General features: G+C 37.2%; 1 protein-coding gene across 2 annotated transcripts in view; it reads left to right on the top strand.

Annotated features, from left to right (window-relative positions):
• The first annotated feature begins 4,083 nt into the window (after positions 1–4,083).
• LOC120774198 (dorsal-ventral patterning protein Sog) overlaps positions 4,084–22,243 on the top strand; it is a 77,634-nt gene continuing 59,474 nt past the window's right edge. For both annotated transcript variants that reach the window (XM_040103639.1, XM_040103638.1), the window contains exon 1: positions 4,084–5,101. The gene's annotated coding sequence lies outside the window, so the exon portion shown is untranslated. The remainder of the gene's footprint in view (positions 5,102–22,243) is intronic.

Raw genomic sequence — 22,243 nt, 5'->3', positions numbered from 1 at the left:
CACAAAACACTTGGAATCCATCAAGCACCAAACCTTGAATGGATTTCCACTAAAAGCATATCAGACATAAGTAGTTTCATCGAAACCTCAAAATGGTTTGAGAGAGAAGGTGAAACGTAATAGCAGATACAGAAAGTTCTACGAATAGTGTATCAAAATGGCACTGTGCTAATCGAGCCCGATAGATAACAGGGCTGCACTCCTACCTTCCAATTAGGAAAAGTTTTTGCTATGAATGATGAATTTCCGAAATAATTTAGTGAACTAAAAAGCTTGTGCTAAAACATAACCTAATCAAAATAACACATACCTATGTATGTATTCATATGTATAGAATACATGAATGGCGATCGAAAATGCCGAAATTCTTGAATCAATAAGCTTAACTATTTAAATGTATCCCCGTAACAGTCGAAATCAATTTAATGATGCTATTAAAAGCAACCATCCATAGTGGTCGAATCTTTTTAGAGTTCGATAATAATATATTTATGTATGCATGTAGATCATTTCCATTTTCGGCCAATGCTCGTTGGCGACTGGTCCCAATCGTTGGTGATGGTGTTGAAAGTGAGTTACCGTTTTGGGTGTAATAAAATAAATTTTGATTGCACTACAAAACCAAAACTGCTTCTTTCAGCAAAGTTTCAAAGTTGATATTTATAACAAAATAAAATTAAATTAAAATTGCGTCGAATTTTTATTTGCCTAATTTCCATTTAGCCGAACTTGATTGCAGCTTTACGACTTCTTGTCGATCGCTTGATATACTTTGCAAAAACAAAAACAATTACTCGGGTTCGTATGGTAGAGCTGGTGTTGATGATTTCGCTTTTGAATGCGAGTAAAAGCCGCTTAATCATTTGATGATCGATTTGAATATACTAAGTTGGACGCTGAGACTACAATTTGAAGAGATGGTGTCATAAAATAATTAGGGTACTCACGCTTAGATTAATGGAATTGGATACCTCTTCTCTCAGATAATAGCAAGAAGTAAACAAATGTAGAAAAATATTTTGATTTTAGTTTTTAACAACTTTTTATTTAAAATTTCATAATTTTGGAGTGGGTAATGAGGTGATTTTAGACCGGAGCATACTCTTGTAGAACCCCCAGAGTTGATCTGGTGACTGATGCCCAGAGCATACTAAAATTATGGAAGGAACACTTTTCCAGGCTGCTGAATGGCAGTGAAAGTATATCATCTGGACATTGTGAACCCGATTTACCAATCGATGACGATGCAACAGACGTTCCATTGCCTGACCATGAAGAAGTTCGAATAACAATTACCCGTCTAGAGAACAACAAAGCTGAGGGGTCGATGCATTGTCGGTCGAGCTTTTCAAATACGACGGCGAAGCACTGATAAGGGGCATGAATCGGATTATTTGTAGAATATGATCGGATGAAAGCATGCCCGTCAATTGGAATTTAAGTCTGCTTTACCCAATCCTCCAAAAGGATGACCCCACAATCTGCGCCAACTACCGTGGGCAGTCGATTTCAAAGCTGCTTTTGACAGCTCGAAAAGGTGCTGCCTTTATGCCGCTATGTCTGAATTTTGTATCTCCTCAAAACTAATACGGCTGTGTAAACTGACATTGAGCAATACCAAAAGCTCCGCCAGAATTGGGAGGGACCTCTCCGAGTCGTTTCCTGCCAAACGAGATTACAGAAAACGCGACTGCCTTTTGAGTGACTTCTTCAATCTACTCGTGGAGAAAACAATTTGAGCTGCAGATCTGAATAGAGAAGGTATAATCTTCTAAAAGATTGTATAACTGCTGGCTTATGCCGATGACATCGATAGTAGACAATTGAGAAGTAAAGTCCTCTCTCGACGAACAAAGTCTAAATTCTACAAGTCACTCATTATTCCCGTCCTGCTATATGGTGCAGAGGCATGGACGATGACTACATCTGATGAGTCGACCATACGAGCTTTCAAGAGGTTTATGGTCCTTTGCGCGTTGGCCACGGTGAATATCGCATTCGATGGAAGGATAAGCTGCATGAGATATACGACGACATTGACATAGTTAAGCGAATTAAGAGACTGCGGCTGCACTGGCTAGGTCATGTCGTACGTATGGACGAAAACACTCCAGCTCTGAAAGTATTCGACGCAGTACCCGCCGGGGGAAGCAGAGGAATAGGAAGACCTTCACTCCGTTGGAAGGACCAAGTGGAGAAGGACCTGGCTTCGCTTGGAATTCCCAATTGGCGAAACGTTGCGAAAAGAAGAAACGACTGGCGCGCTGTTGTTAACTCGGCTAAAATCGCGTAAGCGGTGTTTACGCCAGTAAAGAATAAGAAGAAATATAAGTTAAAACTGGATACGTTAATAGTATTTTGAATTAGTTTTTTTGTTTAATAACTTTTGAAATTCTTGATGGTAACAAGCAAATTCGTCCGGAGTAATTTAAATCCGTTTATAACGGTTGTTATTATGTCGCTAACTTAAGGGCTGACCTCATCATTGAAATGTGCTCGTACATGTATGCATAGAAGCTACATATATGCATTAAGTTAATCAGATTTCACACACCTTTGTTGTTATTTGTATTCCACTATGCGAGATGGGTGTACTATACAGACAACTTTACTTATGCAAAACAGCACAGCTTTTGTCGTAAATATTGGCGGATCTACTAAAAATGTACACAACCGTTGCCGAAAACCCAGAAGGCAGCAACAGCACACTCTGTGCATTTTAAAAGCAAAACACTTAGATAAGCAATACGAAAGTTTTTATGCGTGCGTTGTCATTCGATGGTGGCGTATGAGTAATATTATACCCTTCACGATGTGCCCTTGCGTGTCTGGACCTCAAACAGTTCACACAAAAAAATTTCTTGCCGAATTCTATTAAGTTTAGGTTTAACTAAGTAGTCGATATTAACAAAAATCTCTATAATATAGAGCCCATATTCCTTAGTTTGAAAATTTTGTAAAGAAATTAGGTGCCCTTCTGAATAGTAGATGGGTATGTTTAAGCGCAATAGATCTCCATGATCTGAGAAATATTTTTATTTTAGAGGCAAATCTTCTTGAATTGTCGAACTGTAAATTTTGGGACAAATGGGAGCATTTATGTAAAATTTTAGTTGATGCAGACATATCCGAAGATTAGAACGAAGATTCTTCTTCTTATAACTAAATAACAAATGTGAACACATATTACTTTTGTATAATATTTCAAATTTGCGTTTATTACCAACTAGTGTGTATATGCAATAATAATTCGTGCGTGGTATAAGTTCAGAAAAGGGTGACCGCATCGCAGTAAACGCTGCTCGGTGCGCTTGAACCGTTCCGCACTGATAATACCGGCTGATGATGTGATGGTATTAATGATGATTGTTGTGATGAAAATGAGATTTGAAATAAAATGAATAGCTGTGTATGTCGCGTACTTTTGAGGCCGGTAAAATTTGTGCAGGCGTTGAATATGCGAGCGTAAGGTGAGGGAGGACGGGGCTCACAGCACGAGGTGACTAAAAACTGTGTGCTGCGTACTACTAAAATCAAATAAATGAAGAGATGCGGTGCTGTGCGCGCCGCGGTATGAGAGTTCGATGAGCTTTTTGCGAAGCGTTGCCACTGCTCCTTCTAACAATGACATCGCGGCGTATTCATACAATATTTATACGTATTTTCCTAAGTGAATAACTACATATTATACAAACCCATGTAGTTAAGGTTTATATTCTGCTGCTCTGAGAGTTGTCGTTGCTGACGATAGTATTCAATGGGGCTACTACAAACATATACATACATACATATATACATTTATATTTGTCTTATTGCTTTGTGTTGGCGCCGCTCAAGCGAGAAGATATGAAATGAAATACGACAACAATTGGTGGACAAGTGTGTTGGTGAGCATACGGTGCGGCGGAGCGCGTACCACACGCGAGCGATCGCACGCGTACTATGACGCTGTACTGAGCTGCGCGATCACCTCAGCCGGACAGCAGAACGGTCGGTTGGCAGGCTGGTTGGCTGGCTAGCTGGCTGTCCGCCTAGCTTGCTGACAATTGTGTCTCACCGCAACTTCAGTTTGTCCAAGATCGTGCTTACCAACGTTAGTGGTGCCGTGAGTGCGCTAATTTCCCGCTGTGTCTTTTTGCTTATTAATTCTAAGTGCGAAATAGCTTATCCACCGTGTTTTCGGGCGCGAATCAACGACCTCACAAATTACGCGTCTCCGAACCTTCGAACATCTGACCTTTGCTAACTGTTGCCAAGTGTTTGCGTTCGCTTTTAATTCCCCGTCTACGAGGGTGTGCGCATTGCGATTTTATTCATACGCGTAGTCAAAGTGCAACGCGGCGCAGCGAGTGATATCAAAGAGCAAAGGTTTTAAAGGCATTTGTGAGACAATAATTGCAAAACACTGTGAAAGAGCCATAACAGTGCAAGTGGAAAGAAACGCGAAAGCGCAATTGGCAAGAAGCGAATATCCGAAACGAAACGAAATATACGAAGTGAAGAATAATCGCCGGCGCAGACGGTTGCGACGACGTCGGTGACGTCGACGATTTAGTTGTTGTCTGCGGCACAGTGTATGTGGAAAATGCGCGCGCGCGATTTATACAAAACAAACAGAAACAGCGACAACAATCACGAATTCGAAAACGAAAACAACAACTACAACTATAACAACAATTGCAGTCACAGTGTCAATTGCATTGCTAATACGAGCAGAATTCGAGTGCGTCCGCAAGCGAATAAACGCAGAAAGTGTAAAACGCTAGATCAACAACAAAGCGTTCTACACGAACCGCATCAACACAAAGTGGTACTACCGCGACTTCTACCCGCATAGGCAGTGATGCATCAATTGAGCTATCAAAATTAATGCAACGTAGTTTTCATGCGTTGTGAGAGCCAATTATTAATATTAATAAGTCTGATTGAATTCTTCTTCTTCTTCTTCTTAATTGGCGTAGACACCGCTTACGCGATTATAGCCGAGTTAAATTGTCTGATTGAATTAGAGTTCGAAAATTTATAAAAAAATTACAATAATATTATTAATTGATACAACACTGTTACTTAAGAGATTTCAATTTCGGCAGCAACGATTAAGGTTCGTATTAAATGTACTGCAGTAGTTTAGTACTAAAGTAAGCCTTCGGGTCAGCGCTGTTGTTGATTTGCTGAGCCAGTTAATTACGTATACGCTCCGGGAGTCGATTTCATGATTTCTAAAATAATGTAAGGATTTAGGGTTGTACGCGTTGGTGTTTAAATGACGATTTTATTGCAATGCCACATGTCAGTCGGAATATTCAAACTTTTTCGGAATGTTGCTCAGAGTAATAATATTTATTTTTAAGTAATTGTTTAGAACTACTAACTAATTTCATTGAATCAGGGCTTTAGTGAACTCCCTCTAATTTGTGCGCAATGTAAAAGTAGTTGGGGCTGTGGGCTAAGGCGATACTAATTGATTAAACATTTATCTTGTAATTACATTAATTCGTAATCAGTTGTTCTTCGTCTTGATTACAAGTTAGCCAGTGTACAACCACACGCGGATCTCCGAGAATTAGGCGAAAAGGTTTGATTGTAAAGAAGCCATGAAGATCTAACTTACGGTAAAAACAAATTATGTAACACATATACAGATATATTTCCATTAGGTTCCATAATGCTTTGGAATATTTAATATTTTCACTTTGGTTCTGTAATGAGCCTAAATGCATATAAAGAAGTACATAAACAGTGTGAATGGACTCGATATCGCACACATTTGTTCAGATACATTTGTATTTTTAAAACTGAGCAAATAAACACCCTTTTCTCTACCTTCAATGGCTGAACGAGTTCAATTGCCATAATTTATTTATTTGCAGTTTATTTACCTAAGCCTTCCATATGACAATATTTGCCGCATATCCAAGTACGCACACTTACATATGTATAAGTGTTTGTTTACTCGCAATAATTTGAGTCAATATTGATATTGTATATCGGAGAATTTTGTAGGCTTACGCGACATATGGCAAACACACACCTTTACGCATTACGTTATGCAGCACATTTTATGGATGAACTCTAAATGAATATGAATATATGTAGTACATTAAGAGGTAGGTAAGTCGAATGTCAAATAAAAATAAATGCACTTATATACACACATTCATTTGTATGTGGGTATGTGCGTGTGGCATGTATTCACAGCAAATGCCCAGACAAATGGCTGCAATTACTTTGGCAATGCGATAAGTCCAGTATTACGTTTTTTTTTAGTCAATTGATCAGCTTACTATAAGCGGGTGAAGTTAGCGCTCAAACGGGCTGACATACTTATGATTAGTATAAAGAACTATTTTTTTTCAATGATGTGATACTTACCGAAATACATACATATTTAATATGGTATTCACGGACTTAATTGAAACAACTTACTTGCCTATGACCTACTTCCTTTTAGTGCTGTTTGGAGAATGGGTTTTTTGAACTTCGCAAACATATGGAATATTGTAACCAAACAGAAATTTTCTATTTTGGTCGTTATTTGCTTCCATTCAGAGGAAAGTTATACCTTTCATATTAATTTAAAGAGGATAACCTAGAAACGTCGATTTCTGGAAATTTACAAAAAAAAACTGGTGTATGGATTGTTTTAAATTTTCAGAGTATCTTTATACATATATACAAATTACGTGTCGCGTCGTTTGTCCGCGATGGACTCCTAAATTACTGAATCAATTTCAACAAAATTTAGCACACTGTGTCCAGTTCGAAGCAACTTTGAAGATAGGATAGTAAAAAAAAAACAATTCATAAATAAAAGAAGTGAAACCAGACAATGAAATTTATTTGTATGAACATATTCAAAATTAAACCTCAAGTACAATTCTTTGGATTCTTATACCGACACAAACGTTTTCGCCTTTATGCGTAAATGAAATTTTCACTGTATTCAATAATTTATGATATGAATAATAGTATAAAATGTATACCACAGCAACGTGTGGCCGGATCCACTAGTATTTGTATTCATATGCTTCAGAAATACACAGTGAAACTTTTGAAAAAAAAAAAAAAAAATATTTGAGTTATGCCAAATTTCGGACGGCGCTAAAAAATATCCTCCAATGCTGCAGTTATTATCGGCCTTCTCCGTGGATAAAACCTAAAACTAAAAAATTCTCGTTTGACTAGAAAATATTCTCCGCACCAACAAAGAAATCAGAAAGTTTAATTTTACACCTATTTTGGTCGTTTTTGGCCAGCCAAAATTTGATGGGTCGTTGTATGTAGAAATAGATACAGAACAAGCAGAGAAAAATTGCATGATGATCTGATCATTTGTCTTCGAGTTATCACTGCAGCAAATTCGAAAAATACTGTTTCAAGAAAAGCGAGTTTAAAGATAAACAGATTAAGCCGGTTGAGCTGAGTGGGTACATTTTAGAAGGCTGTAACTCAAAAACTATTTGAGATATCGCTTTTAGTATGTTATTTTAAAGAAATAAACTACCAAAATGTACAAAAACAAAAAAATCTTGTTTTTTTTTAATTTCAAACTAGGTGCGCCCCTTAAATACTGCTGCATTTTATCCTATCAAAAAAATTAAAAGTATTTTCCAGTCTGTGCAAACAAAACCTTCCCAAAAATAATAATCAGAGAATACTATCCACATATCTACCTGTGACTGTATTTTTCCTTTTTATTGCTTATGAGGTAAATCGTATTCTTATCGGAATATTTCAAATAAATTGTTAGAGGAGTTATTTATAGATTTGAATACATAGTTTGGTTTTATTATAGAATACATATATACCGCGTTACATACAAATGTACATATAATTTGTCAAACTTCTACAAAACATACAAGGCGTTTTCCATCACCGAAAAAATTTATGGCTTTCAGGCTTAAGTATTTTCTGCGGTCTAATCTCAACGCGTTAAAGCTATTTTTAAAAAATTTGGGATGCATGTTATTTTAACTACAATTATAGGATAAAATTAGCATTTTTTGTAGGTGACATTTTCAACAACATATGGTATAGCATTCAGATCAGTTTACCAAAAAATTCTAACCTCAAAAGTTTTTTCACAACTACGTTCCAAAAAAGCTGAAAACTTATAAAAATAAATAAATAAATAAGAATATTATGCTTATAGAAAGATATTAATAATATACAACACTAGTGTGTTTTTTTTACTATTCATTCAAACACCCTAGTACAATACCATATACATATATGTATGTACTATCCGAACTGAATTTTTGCAAATTTTTCGGAGACGAACAGATCATAGCAAAAATTCAGTTCCGATTATTTATTAAAATTATTTTATTCAGAGTAATTGTTAGAAATAACCAATCTAACTCGTACCAATACTGCTAAAATTTTTGCACCACCGAAAGGAAATATTTACTACGATTTTACAAAACATGTTATATTTTATGAATCAATAAATTTGATATCTAACGCTTGCAAACAACATTTTCCTCACTTCTGTTGTTAGTCAACCTTGTTTGACCCAGTTTACGTTATCATATCAATACTCGAGTATTTATACGACTCAACGCAATTACCGCAGCGCCACAGATATACAAACAGACACACATAAATTCTGTAAAAGTATGTTTCATGTCTTTTGTGTACAATTTATTTTAAGGAATATAAAATAATGCGGTCTTAGGTCATTACTTAAATACTCACTGCTTAATGTGCGCTTACATACATACATATGTGGACATGCATTTGTAAATATCTAAACACTCACTTATGCTCATACATACATATATCACCATACTCATTCGATTTCTTCTAGTTTGACTTGCTCAATGGGCTAGCAAAGCGCCGCAATGCCAGCTTGTCAACTCGTTACCTCGCAAGTGGTGGTAACAGCAATGCGTCGTCGATCGCCGCTTGCAATAAGGGGGCGATGACAAGAATAATGTGAGCTCTTATCGTGCATTCCCACAAAAGTATCAACATAACACGTTCAATAATAAAGGGAATAAGCAAAACAAACGCATACACTTAAGAGCGAATGCACATGCATTCCTGTGCGTATACATACATACCATATGTAACGTCCAGTTGCCGGAATAGTCCCCAATATTCACAATATTCATTCCAACAACCTTGCGTCACTTTGCACTTGCTTGTTTAACATACCACTTAATTACAAGTATGTAAGAGTTTTTGGTGTTTTTGTTTTCGTTTTAAAATTTACAGCTTTTTATATACATAGTATTTAGAAATTTAAGTATGCCAGGAAATGAGTTCAACCGTTGGATGCGAGTACTATTTACTTTACTTAAAATTTTTGATTTTTGTTTCATGTGATGGTTTTCTCTACACCAAAATTATCAATCACACGATGGCCGATAATCATAATATCTATACAACTGATAAAAAAATGTATTTAATTGAACTGCCGATGGAACGTATTGTCATGAATCTAGCACTTACTACTATGAGATGTTGAGGTTGACGGAAAAGAAAATTAAATGAAGCTTGGATTACAGTTACAGTTTATTTTGCTCATAAAATTTATATTCTAAATTAATAATTTGTATTAAAAAAAGTCTACAAAAATCGTTCAAAAATATGTAATCATAAAGATATAATTTGTGCAATTTTATCCCTATTTGATTAAATTATAATACCAGTCGATAGTATGTATACCTGTTATTTGAGCGATTTGTCGTATCGAAGACAATTTGCTTGCTAACGGGTTATCCAAGTAGAAGTACTTTTTTAATAGCCTTTTTTGACAGATCATGCGTGAGTCGTGTCAAGCTGTCATGTTATTTTTCTTCAGTATTGTGCAAGCATTGAAGCCGCTCGACCTTCCCAAGAAGTTCCAAGAAGATGCGACGTTTTCGAGCCAAAGTTTGTTTAGCGATGGAATCAATAACTGGCTCAATGGGTATGTTAACAAGCAAAAGTGCCGCATTTGGGAAGAAGAGCAACATACTATACATTCAGAGAAAACAATTGTTTGGTTTGGTTTTTAGGTCAGTGGAATCATCGGTCCGTATTCCTTTAAAAATGATTATCGCGCCATGATAACCGTCTATTTGATGCCTGAAGTTGAAGCTCGTGATCTCGGCGACATTTGGTTTCAACAAGACGGCGCCACTTTCCGCTCGTCACATCAATCAATGAATGAGAGAACACTTCGGCGAGTAGATAATTTCAGGTTACAGGCCGGTCAATTGGCTACCAAGGTCTATCATACGACCTTTCAGACTTTTTCCTGTGGGGATATGTAAAGCCTAAAGTCTATGCGGACAATCCCAGAATTAATAAGCACAAGGCTTATAGTATAAAAAATTCGTTTAGACATCTGAGTTGTGATCCTCCTGTATTTATATTAGGCTGTCAAAAAAGTCTTGCGGTATTTTCGCTAGTTGGCGCTGAAAGCGCGTAGTGCTAGTTTTATTCGTCGCATCGGGTCATGCTATACCTGTTTGGAAAGCTCATTTCACGCGCTAACGCGTGTTTGATTGATTGTCGTTTCTTTTAAGTCGTTCGTGAGTTATAGCGTCGCAAACATGGAACAAAATAAAGAGAAAATACGGCATATTTTACAGTACTACTATGATAAAGGCAAAAATGCATCTCAAGCCGCCAATAAAATTTGTGCAGTTTATGGACCCGATACAGTTTCCATTTCCACCGCACAAAGATGGTTTTAACGTTTTCGTTCTGGTGTAGAGGTGGTCGAAGATGCGTCACGCTCCGGAAGGCCTGTGGCCGAAAATTGCGATAAAATCGCTGAATTGGTCGAAAGAGACCGGTATAGTAGCAGCCGTAGCATCGGTCAAGAGCTGGGCATGAGTCATCAAAAATTCATTTCAATTTCAATAAAAATACCGCAAGACTTTTTTGACAACCCATTGTTAAGATTTAAATGCAATACAAAAAAATTTACCATTGTCGGCATCGCACTGCCAAAACTTATTTCTCATGAATCATACAAGAAAGCACCAAATGATTCCTTTAGGCTTTTGTAAATTCAGTCACTAGTAGATACTCAATTGCATTGTTAACTTGTTAACCTCTTTAACTCCCATAGTATGCTCTAATCACCAGTGCCATGTGCCAATACATATATAATATGTGTGTGTATCTACAAGAGGGAATAAGACTTGAATTTATTTTCAACATTCCGCCTATAAAACTGTTTTCAATATTGCTTTGTTGCTGTTGTTGCAATATGTCTTCACCGTGTCTTGTTGCCGGAGCAACAGTTGACAATTAGTGTTACCAATTAACTCTATGTTGTACACAAGCAAACTAAGGCCAGAACAAGTTTGTAACAAGGCAGAGTTTAAAACTGCGAAAGACGTGGTATAAACAATGAAAATTGGAAAACGCTTAAGGTTGTGTGTTTACTGCATTTTGAAGTAATTTTTAAATTGGAATACCAGTCATAACCTGCTGCCAAAAATTCGAGAGCGCTGCCTGTGTGGAGCTGGGTGTAACCCACTTTAGGTCTTTTTTCTTTTTCAATGTCTTTAGCCTCATAAAATAATGATGCAAATCGAGTTTGTTTCTGGTAAAGAAAATTATAATTAAATATATAATTAAATTATAATCCTTCGTGTCTTCTGCGGGTTGCTATTTGCATCAATGTCGCACTTAGATAAACACGTTTAGAAATAAATATTATATTCATGTAGTATGTAAGTATGTACCATAACATTTTATTATTCACACGACCACACTTTGCCGCTTACTTCTGTTTACTTTAGAAATAGTTAGTTAAAGAGAGAATTGTTCTATTTATAAACTTACTCGAAAGGCATTTAAACCCATATACACACAGGCATACCGTTAATCGTATGAGCGCATTGTATTCCATAAAGGTAGCTGATAAGGCGTTTGCTTGCGAAAATTTATTCCAATTGCTTTGTTAATCACTTAAAATATAAAGTAATTTTATCGCATGAGATTTTGGTCAAGTATTCAAAGAATTTTGGCAATATGCTTAGTTTATAGACTTATCTTAATATATTTAATATAATTACAATATCGCTTTTGAGTCAATTTCTAAACTTACATACATACATACATATATCTATGAAAGAATGCTTAGCCGTCTTCGATCCGCGAATTTTCTAAGCGTTATGCTTAATCTCTGTTATTTTTTTCCATAAGCGCCAATTTGTTTATTCCATTCGCCGCTCCCCAATATTTTTTAAGATTTCCCAAATAATATTATTTTGGAAAATTGTCATGTTGACCTTTCTTGGGTTCGTTCCCAATGCACACATTCAATTCATTAGAACTTGGCTAACCTTAGGTATCTTTCATTTGTATTACATTTTATCATTTTAATTTTTATCCAATATTTTCCAATAACTCTATCCAATTTTGCCATCCTATTTGATTTATACCAGTTGTTTGTTTGATACGTCATTCGTATTGGCTTTAGCGAATAGAAGAGAGTAATTATGATCATTTCAATAATCTTGACAAACGATGTAGTTACCAAGCCGTTGAATACCTGCATAGATAAACACATACTTATGTTCAAATGTATATATGTGTATATATAAGTAGAAATGCATATCTCAAATGTCATCAATGACTTACAATGATTTGTATCGCTGTCACACTGCTAGCACCTGCACTAATTATTGTGTTTTACTACATTGCAAAATACGTACAAACGAGTGTGAAATTACATATGTATCTCTGTATATATGTATATGTATATATGATGTAAATACTATATGTGTATGTGTGTATACACGCATGTTTATTCTATTAAGCTACTTAAATTAATTTTGTTGGTAAACAGTTGCGCCGCTTAAACTCGCACAAATCACTTAATCCAAGGAAAACCAGGGGAAATCAACGTCAGTCAAGTCAGGGAGATGTCAATGGTTAGCTCGAATTTCACTTTGAATGCGTTATGCATTTCTGTGTGGCATGTGTATACGTATATGTTCTTATTGCTGTGTGTTAATTGAGGAGCAAGCAAAGAAGTAACTAAGAAATAATAGCGAAAGCACAACAAAAGCATTTTGAACAAGTATTAATTATATAATATGTCATAAAGAAAAAGAGGTAGGTGTAAAATGTTTCATAGACCAATACGTAAAACAAAAACTAAATACTAAATACAACCAATTTCTTTCGCAATCGCTAGCATCTAACCACTTGTTGCAATTAGCAGATACATTTATCAATCAACGCTGTTAAAAACAGAATTGTTACCACAAAGTAAATGAAAATATGACACCGATAGCGGCTTTGGCAGCCACAGCCAACACGCATAAGCGATGATGTCAAACTCAATATAAACATATATACATATACATATATATGTACGTATAACTGCAGAACGAAAGATGTAAGGATGTCAATAGGCAATCTTTCAGAGTTGTGTGGGCGGCATTCCAAGTGTTACATTTTATCCGAATCCGAAGATATTCATTAGCAACTATTGTTGATATTTATTTATGATGCTGCGGATTTTAATACACACACACATGCATACATATTTCTTATGAATACTCGTCTGATGCGTTGATTGGAGTTTTATCGGGCTTAGCAACATAGTCGAGCTTACAACCGAACCGTAATCAATTTAAACATTGTCAGCGTTCACACAGCCGCACGCGGCAGCAACAGCCAGTCATTGGCGATCGTCGATTGAATGTAGTCTCTTGTGGTTACATTGTCATTGAAGAGTCGGCAAATGAAATATTGAAAGTGCAACGGCAGAAGCTTTGGCGGCGATCAGCATTGTCGTCGGTCAGGCGAACCGCATATTTATTTATGTATGTATATATTTATATATGTGTGTATATGTGTGTGTATGTATGTATGTATGAGCACTCTCAAATAATCAGTTTGTTGAGATTGCTATCGTTCTCTATATTATGGCTTTTCAGTTAATTGATGATGCGATCATATTTCCCACATCATTACGAATTCTGTGACGTGCCCCATAAGTTGTAATTCGCTTTCGCAATACATGCATACATATTCTTATAAGCAGTTATAAATTGGCGAATTTGATGATAGTAATTCACACTTTGGTCTAATCTTCATCAATTTAAAGATGGAAAACGTTATTTGATGTATGAAGTTGAGGTGGCTTGAACAAAAAAGGGGCGTAATGTGGTATTTATGTATATTCATTATACATATACTACTAGAATTTAGCGCGAGTTTTTAGTGACAAATTTAGAATTGTTTTCTTCCTACTTACTTTGTAGACAAAAGTGACTAAAATCATTTTGACTTTGATGAGTTTTTTGGTATAAAATCACAGGATTCTCATTTTATTTTATAAAATACCTACAATCAATCTTTATGTGTGTCGAAATTAATTGAAGATCATTTTAAATCAGATTAAACGCTAAGGAAAATGTGGGCTAATCTCGATAATTTTTGCTAAAAATTTGTATTGAGTTTTGTTTCGTTGTTCACACTTCTTCAGTTATTTCTAAGTGGTATTCGTTGTGGTCGGGTGAAATATATTTTTAAACTGTTCTAAGAATGTATCGCAAAAACTTGACGTTTGTTTGAAGGTTATATTTTTATTTCGAATTTTTTCACTCACAGTATTAGGTAGTCTTTTCGTTCTAATCAAACTTCAACTTATTTTTTTTTTATATTTATGATGAACTTCAATGAATTTATGTCATTTTTCCGCTGAGATATTATTCCATCGGTGTAAAACTTTTCTGGTTTCTCGGTGAAAAACTGCGACAAGTAATTTTCACAGGCTTCTCTTGAAGCCAACTTTACTCCATTAAGGGAGTTCTGCATTGACCGACATTCCCTCGTATTCCGAGGGTGCAGTTTTTGCCGAGTCATCAAAGATCTGTGTGGTCTAGCGTTGTCCTGATGGAAGACGAATCGCTTTTTGTTGATCAGTTCTGGTCGTTTTTTCCGATTACTTGCTTGAATCTCATCAGTTGTTGGGAGTAAAATGTAGAATCGATCGCTCGACAAGGCGGGAGCAGCTCATAGTGGATGGTTCCTTTCCAATCCCACCAAACACTCAGCATAACCTTTCGCGGTGTCAATCATTTGTTAAGCTTCTCCACGCTTGGACCATAATCTTTTTCGCACATTAGCTGTTTAGTCGTATTTGATGCGCCTTTCGTCTCCTACAAATATGGCGAATATCTTCATTATTTTCACTAATTTTTGAACAGCTGTAACTTTTTTTCAACTTCCCCGAATTTAATTTTTTTTTTTGCATTTTTTGTTTCCTTATACTCTTAGAATTAATGTAGAAATACACTTTACCATTGGAAAGTTTCGAAAAAGGCCCAAAAATAGTAATACCGCTTTCGTCCCTATATTTTTTATAATTTATTGACAATGTTATGACAAAATTTATGTAAAAAAACATGGGGAAAATGAAAAAAAAACTTTAGTAGCTTTTTTGTTTATCAACATTTTTTCATGATTCTAGTAGAGACGATAACCATTCATGTACTTTTTAAGAATAAATTCGGTTTTTGTGTATCAGATGATCCAAATATGAGAAATCGTGTCCGCCACTGAAAAAACGCATCTCATTCAACCAGCCATTTCTTCGACAGATGTCATCAAAAAATTCCGAAAAATTTTGTTTATACACTTCACTATACACCTCATGATATGTAAAAAAAAGTTCTATTATAGAATAAAAATTTCTATGGAAAAAAATGTTAAAAAAAATAGGCCAGATTACTCTACTGACTCCTTAAGATCTTTCCAATTTCATATTGTGAGACACAATGTGATTGGTAGGACTTTAGATATTCGACTGCAACGGCATCCTTGACAAAATACGAAAATACTTTTTCGACTACCCAATATTTTCCCGTCTTGTCTGTAGTGAGAACTAAGCCCAGACTTCGTAGTCATTAGAAGTCGACGGCCAGTGGGCTTCCCAATGTGATTTTCCATGAATATACTATGAACACTCGGAGAAAAAACTAAAGAGTACAAGTAGAATCTCTGAACGTGCCGCCTAGATCGTATCAGCAGATATAAACTTATGTTTGTATGTGCGATTTGCGCTTCTAACACAAATTCATTGGTAGTCTCGTATTTGCATTCACATTCATTCATCAATTGCACTCCATATATCATTCGATATGTTCAATAACAAACAGTAATTAAAAATGCAACAACAACAACAGCAATAATCAAGTCACAGCTTTCGATTTTACTGTAAGCGGAGAGCAGAAATTCTACTTTGTAAGACAGTAGCAGCAACAAGTGTTCGTACATAGGTATGTATGGTTGTATAGATGCACATATGTACATATGTATGTACATATATATTTATTTTGTAGTCGAATTGTTGACTACTCGGGCAGTCCTAAGCATGAAAGTACCTACATACATATCTACATGTGTATATGTACCGTTCTAGTCGTGTGTGAGTAGCTCGTGTACGCCCTGAAGATATGTGCATAAATTTCATTTGATTCCAATTCCACATGGAACTCGGGGTAGCGACGTAAATAGTGCTGAAAATAAAAATGACTTCATACTTCCTCAAGTCAGAGCGTCACCGGGCCAGTGGACAGCGCCGGTGGCAAAAACAGCAGCAGTCGCCGCAGTCGTAACGGTCAGTTAATCAACCGGCCATGCAAACGACCAGTTAGTCGATGGATAGGAACGCGTTCACCGGTGGTGTTGATGCGGGTGGAGTCTCAGTGCGAGGGTGCCAACTGGCAGGGTGGCACGAGTGGGTATTTACTTAGGCATTCTTACTTGTGGCAAAACAAATGTTATGCAAATTGGAAATCATTAATGTTTCCGATAAATAAATCTAATAACAATTTTACTTAGCTATTGTTTTATTTTCAAAGTTTATGTAAACCTAATAAAACACTTAAGCAAGCGTTAAGTTGATCGTGAAAATTCACAATGTACGCTCAATATATTGAGCGGCTGCAGTTGGTGGGGGTGGTCTTACCTCTGCTTGAGGACACTTTAAATATTCCAATCAGATTGTTGAAAGAGGTGATCAATTAAAACTGTCAATCTGTTAGAAACGAAGCTATAACTAAGGTTGTATGAACGATTTATTAGATTTCAATATTCCTTATGCACGATTAATTCGTTCCACTTAGTAAGCAATTTTAGATGCAATGCTACAAACGGCAAAAGGGATCTCACTTGAATATCTTAGAACGCTGGTCTGTTGTGATACCTAAAACTGTTATACATAGGTATACTAATCATAAATGCTCTCAGAAATCGAAAAAGCACTTTGAGCCTTATATCAGCTTAGGCTATCTCTGCTGGTTTGCCGAAAGTATGACTGTCGACTATCTTGCAAAATCTATAAATGGCGGAGGAAGTGCCTGAATATTTCCATCTCACCTTCCTGTATTTACAGCAAAAGTATTTAATGATCTCCTGGTGGTAATTTGATCTTCTTTATGTTAAACTCTAAAGGATGAAATTAGGTTATTAAATATCCTTAATGAGGTATAGTGTTTTATACAATCATTCTATACATACATACATACCAAACATTCAACAAATCGCCTTCTGTAACATTTGCGCCTCCAAGAGAGACCCATTGGACATGCTGGCCGACCATTTGATGGACAGTTCTTGGCCGAAGTAGACACAATAAATTGCCTTGATATGTGATGAAATGCATAACAAATACATACATACATACATACATATAACATACGAGCGTGTTTTTAGCTGCGAGTGGAGCTGGTATGATCAATGGCTATGCAAAATCGAACAAATTGAACAAATCTCACACATCAGGCGAAATCGTGTTCATTTTTAATTTGCTAACTTATTAATTTTATGCTTTGCTAACATTTGTTGTTATAATCTGCCGTTTCTTGTTTAAGGGGTGGTGGCAGTGTGGTTGTAGGAGAAATTGATTTCTCAAATAGGTCGTGATTTGAAAATGACACTTTATTCGTATATGGTCGAGTTCTCGTCGGGCGGATACCCGCATACTGGGGCAGGTATCGTAAAATTTCTATTTTGGGATATACCGTAATCGAGAAAATATTTCAAATTACGAAACGGGTGCTATTTCGTTCTGAGCAACATTGTTAATTGAAGGGGTTTTATTCAAAGAATTGCTTGTTAGTGTTTGAATTCTTATGACTGTAATGCATTTAAAACTTATAGCTTAGTAGAGGGACTTTCTTAGAATCTTCTTAAACTATTGGTTTAATAATTTTATTATTTATATGTTATGAAACTACTTCTTTATGAATGTTTACAGATCTTCTTCTTCTTTATTGGCGTAGACCCCACTTACGCGATTATAGCCGAGTTAACAACCGTTTCGTCTTTTCGCTACGTGGCGCCAATTGGATATTCCAAGCGAAACCAGATCCTTTTCCACTTGGTCCTGCCAATGGAGTGGAGGTCTTCTCTCCCTCTGCTTCCCCCGGCGGGTATTGAGTCGAATGCTTTCCATTCGGACAACATGACCTAGCCAGCGTAGTCGCTGTCTTTTAATTCGCTCCAATATGTCAATGTCGTCATATATCTCATACAGCTCATCGTTCCATCGATTGCGATATTCGCCGTGGCCAACGCGCAAAGGGCCATAAATCTTTCGCAGAACTTTTCTCTCGAAAACTCGCAACGTCGACTTATCAGCTGTTACCATCGTCCAAGCCTCTGCACCATATAGCAGGACGGGAATTATGATTGACTTGTAGTATTTGGCCTTTGTTCGTCGAGAGAGGACTTTACTTCTCAATTGCCTACTCAGTCTGTAGTAGCACCTGTTGGCAAGAGTTATGCTGCGTTGGATTTCTAGGCTGACATTGTTGGTGGTGTTTACGCTGGTTCCAAGATAGACGAAATTATCTACAACTTCAAAGTTATGACTGTCAACAGTGACGTGAGAGCCAAGTCGCGAGTGCGACGACTGTTTGTTTGATGACAGGAGATATTTCGTCTTGCTCTCGTTCACTGCCAGAGCCATTTGCTTTGCTTCCTTATCCAGTCTGGAGAAAGCAGAACTAACGGCGCCGGTGTTATCAATATCATCTATCCCATCGCGAACGAGTTGTGGTCGATCGTAACGTTGCGAGATAGGCAGCCTGTTTTCTCTCCGCTGCAACACGGCATTCCTCGTCGTACCAGCTGTCCTATTGCATTTTCCGAAAACCAATGGTTTCGGTTGCAGCTGTACGTAAGGAGCTTGAAATGCCGTCCCACAGTTTCCTTATACCGAGTTGTTGACGAGTGCTCTCAGAGAGTAGGAGTGCAAAACGAGTAGAATATTGTTCGGCTATCTGTTGTGATTGCAGCTTCTTGACGTCGAACCTTCCTTGTGTTTGTTGCGAATCTTGGCTACAACAAGATAGTGGTCCAAGTCGATGTTAGGGCCTCGGAGTGCACGCACATCTAAAACACTGGAGACGTGTCTTCCGTTTATCACAACATGATCGATCTGGTTGGTGGTTTTTCGATCCGGAGACAGCCAAGTAGCTTGATGAATCTTCTTATACTGGAATCTAGTACTACAGATAACCATATTTCGGGCCCCGGCGAAGTCGATCAGCCTCAACCCATTTGGGGATGTTTTATTGTGGAGGCTGAATTTACCGACCGTAGTGCCAAAGATACCTTCTTTGCCCGCCCTGGCGTAAAAGTCGGCAAGCACGATTTTGATATCGTGGCGGGGTCAGTTCTCTTAGGTTCGCTCCAAGCGCTCATAGAAGGCATCTTTGGTTACATCGTCCTTCTCTTCCGTCGGGGCGTGGGCGCAGATCAGCGATATGTTGAAAAACTTCGCTTTGATGCGGATTGTGGCTAGACGTTCATCCCCCGGGGGAATGACAGTACTCGGCGACGGAGTCTCTCTCCCACCACGAATCCCACACCAAATTTGCGCTCCTTTATATGGCCACTGTAGTAAATGTCACAAGGACCTACTCGTCTCAGTCCTTGTCCCGTCCATCGCATTTTTTGGACGGCGGTGATGTCAGCCTTCACTCTAACGAGGACATCAACCAGCTGGGCAGCGGCACCTTCCTAATTAAGGGACCGGACATTCCAGGTACATACCCTTAAATCGTAGTCCTTATTTCGTTTGCCATGTTCGTCATCAAAAGGGGGTCTCTCTTCCGAGGCTGTTTATGCTTTTTCATTGGTATATGTTTTTTTACGTGGTGGGTCTCAAACCCAGCGCACAACCCCGTGTAGGGGATGTTTCGCCTTCTCACTTTATCTCGCTTTCAAACGGATGTTCTTGGGCTACCCAGAGGATATTTGGTCAAAGACCAGAAGTCGTGAGCTGCTTGAGCCATATGTAAAATAATCGTTTCTGGCCACTCTCAAGTGAATGGCGATCAGAGAACTTTCCTCACTTGTGTGAACTTCTACACATGACTTCATCGTCCTTACTGTTTACAGATCACGAGTATTTATTTTACTTTTAAGAGGATCGTTAGTTGTTTATAGAAAACGTCTTTAGCCGAAGGCAAATATCGGGAAAGTAATATGGTAAAGACTGGATCCCTCTGATCGCATTAACTTTAAGACCAACTATTAAGGTGTGCTTAATCATAATTTTTAATGTTATTTTAAACTAAGAATACATACTTATATTAGTGGCAAGTGAGAAACCATAGAAAAATTAGCAATAATGAGGTTGAGGTCCAACAATAATTAGTTCCCCGGTTTTCTCATACATCAAAGGTAAGAAGAAAAAACTGAAAGAAGAGAGCAAGAGAAATGCACCAAGCACCAACAAAGTGTCCTTTGCCAAGAACGGCTGCTTATCCATCGCTTCTATCACCATCTTCGCCACCAACACAGCCATCGGCAACAGCATTCACGGCGACATACAAATATATGTACATATGTATGACACAATAGCGCCAGCACCACTGCCATCACTCGCACCAGCAGCATCTTGAGTATCGTGAAAATCTTCAAAGCCTCTTGCAATTTGCTTCAGTTTTCGCGTCTTCTTGCATTCGCGCCGGGAACTCGGTCCTTTGTGGCAAATTAGTCAATTGACAACATGCAACAGCGTTACGCCACTGCAAGTGGCATTAACTCCATGTCTGTTGGACAGCGACAACGGGTCGGGTACGTGCCACAATTTGCGCATAGTCGGCAATCAGTTGGTGGGTACAACACCCGTATCCGTGCACATAATTGAAGCACCAACAAGCGATGTGTTGCAAAGCCGCATATAAGTCAAAAAGCGAGCATAAGACCAGCAACAATTGTAAATAATATGTATGTATGCATGTATGTATGCACAAAGATAACAGTGGGCGAGGTGCACGCTGCTGTTGCACATTTGTTGGTGGTGTTGCATTGTTGCCACCCGATTAACGCGCACATCGAGTGTGAGTAAGTGAGTGTATGTGTGTGTGTGTGTGTTTGTAGTTATGTTGTTTTTGTAGTTTGCATACTACACTATGTTCTTATTATTATTGCTGTTGCTATTCGCCAGCACGTCGCGACTGTTGCTCTCTGTTGCTCCCCGACTTCTTTCAGCTGCTGTTGCTGTGATCAATTTGTGTTTACATGCAAATTAATTGGTGGTGCAATTAAAAACTGTCGTCGTGGTTTTCGCTGTCGTTGGATTTTGATGGCAAACAGTGGTGCGGATTGAATCCTGATGTACGGACTGACATACACACATGCAAAATTCATGCACACATGTACATTCATACATTCATACACATGTGTGCGTGGACTGATGATTGTAAAAGTGGAAATAATGATGTTAGCTATTACAGTGAGTAACTTAATAATGATGTTGTCTAACATAAACAAGACTTGAGTGATTCTTATGAGTGTTTTCGTACACATACAGATATAATGATATCAAAATATGTATGTAAATACGCTTATTAGTGCATTGTACTCATTTAACTAAATTGAATTTATTTCATCAATTTCATAGTAAAGTCATTCTCAAGCAATTCATATAATCATTATTTTATATAATCGTTTTTAAAGTCTTTAAATACATACTCTCCTACTGTCAATATTGTTTTCGTACAATATCTTTATGCCATATTAATGAATATAAAACATAATAAATATCAAACAACTCTGGTATCGATCAAAGGTAGTTACATTATGTATTCCTATTAATTGAAAAAACATCAAGTTAAGACTCTTTTCACATACAAATTTGCATTAAATTTCATCAACTATAATTTTTATTAAGTATAAATATGTAAAATTTGTGTTAATACAATTACTTTATATTTATATATTCGTTTAAGAGTTTAATTAGAAAATAAATTCGATTTAA

The sequence above is a fragment of the Bactrocera tryoni genome, chromosome 4 (assembly GCF_016617805.1).
Source record: "Bactrocera tryoni isolate S06 chromosome 4, CSIRO_BtryS06_freeze2, whole genome shotgun sequence".
In the NCBI taxonomy this organism is placed as follows: domain Eukaryota; kingdom Metazoa; phylum Arthropoda; class Insecta; order Diptera; family Tephritidae; genus Bactrocera; species Bactrocera tryoni.
Note: the sequence above shows the minus strand (reverse complement) of the source record. Positions and strands in the feature narration are given on the sequence as shown.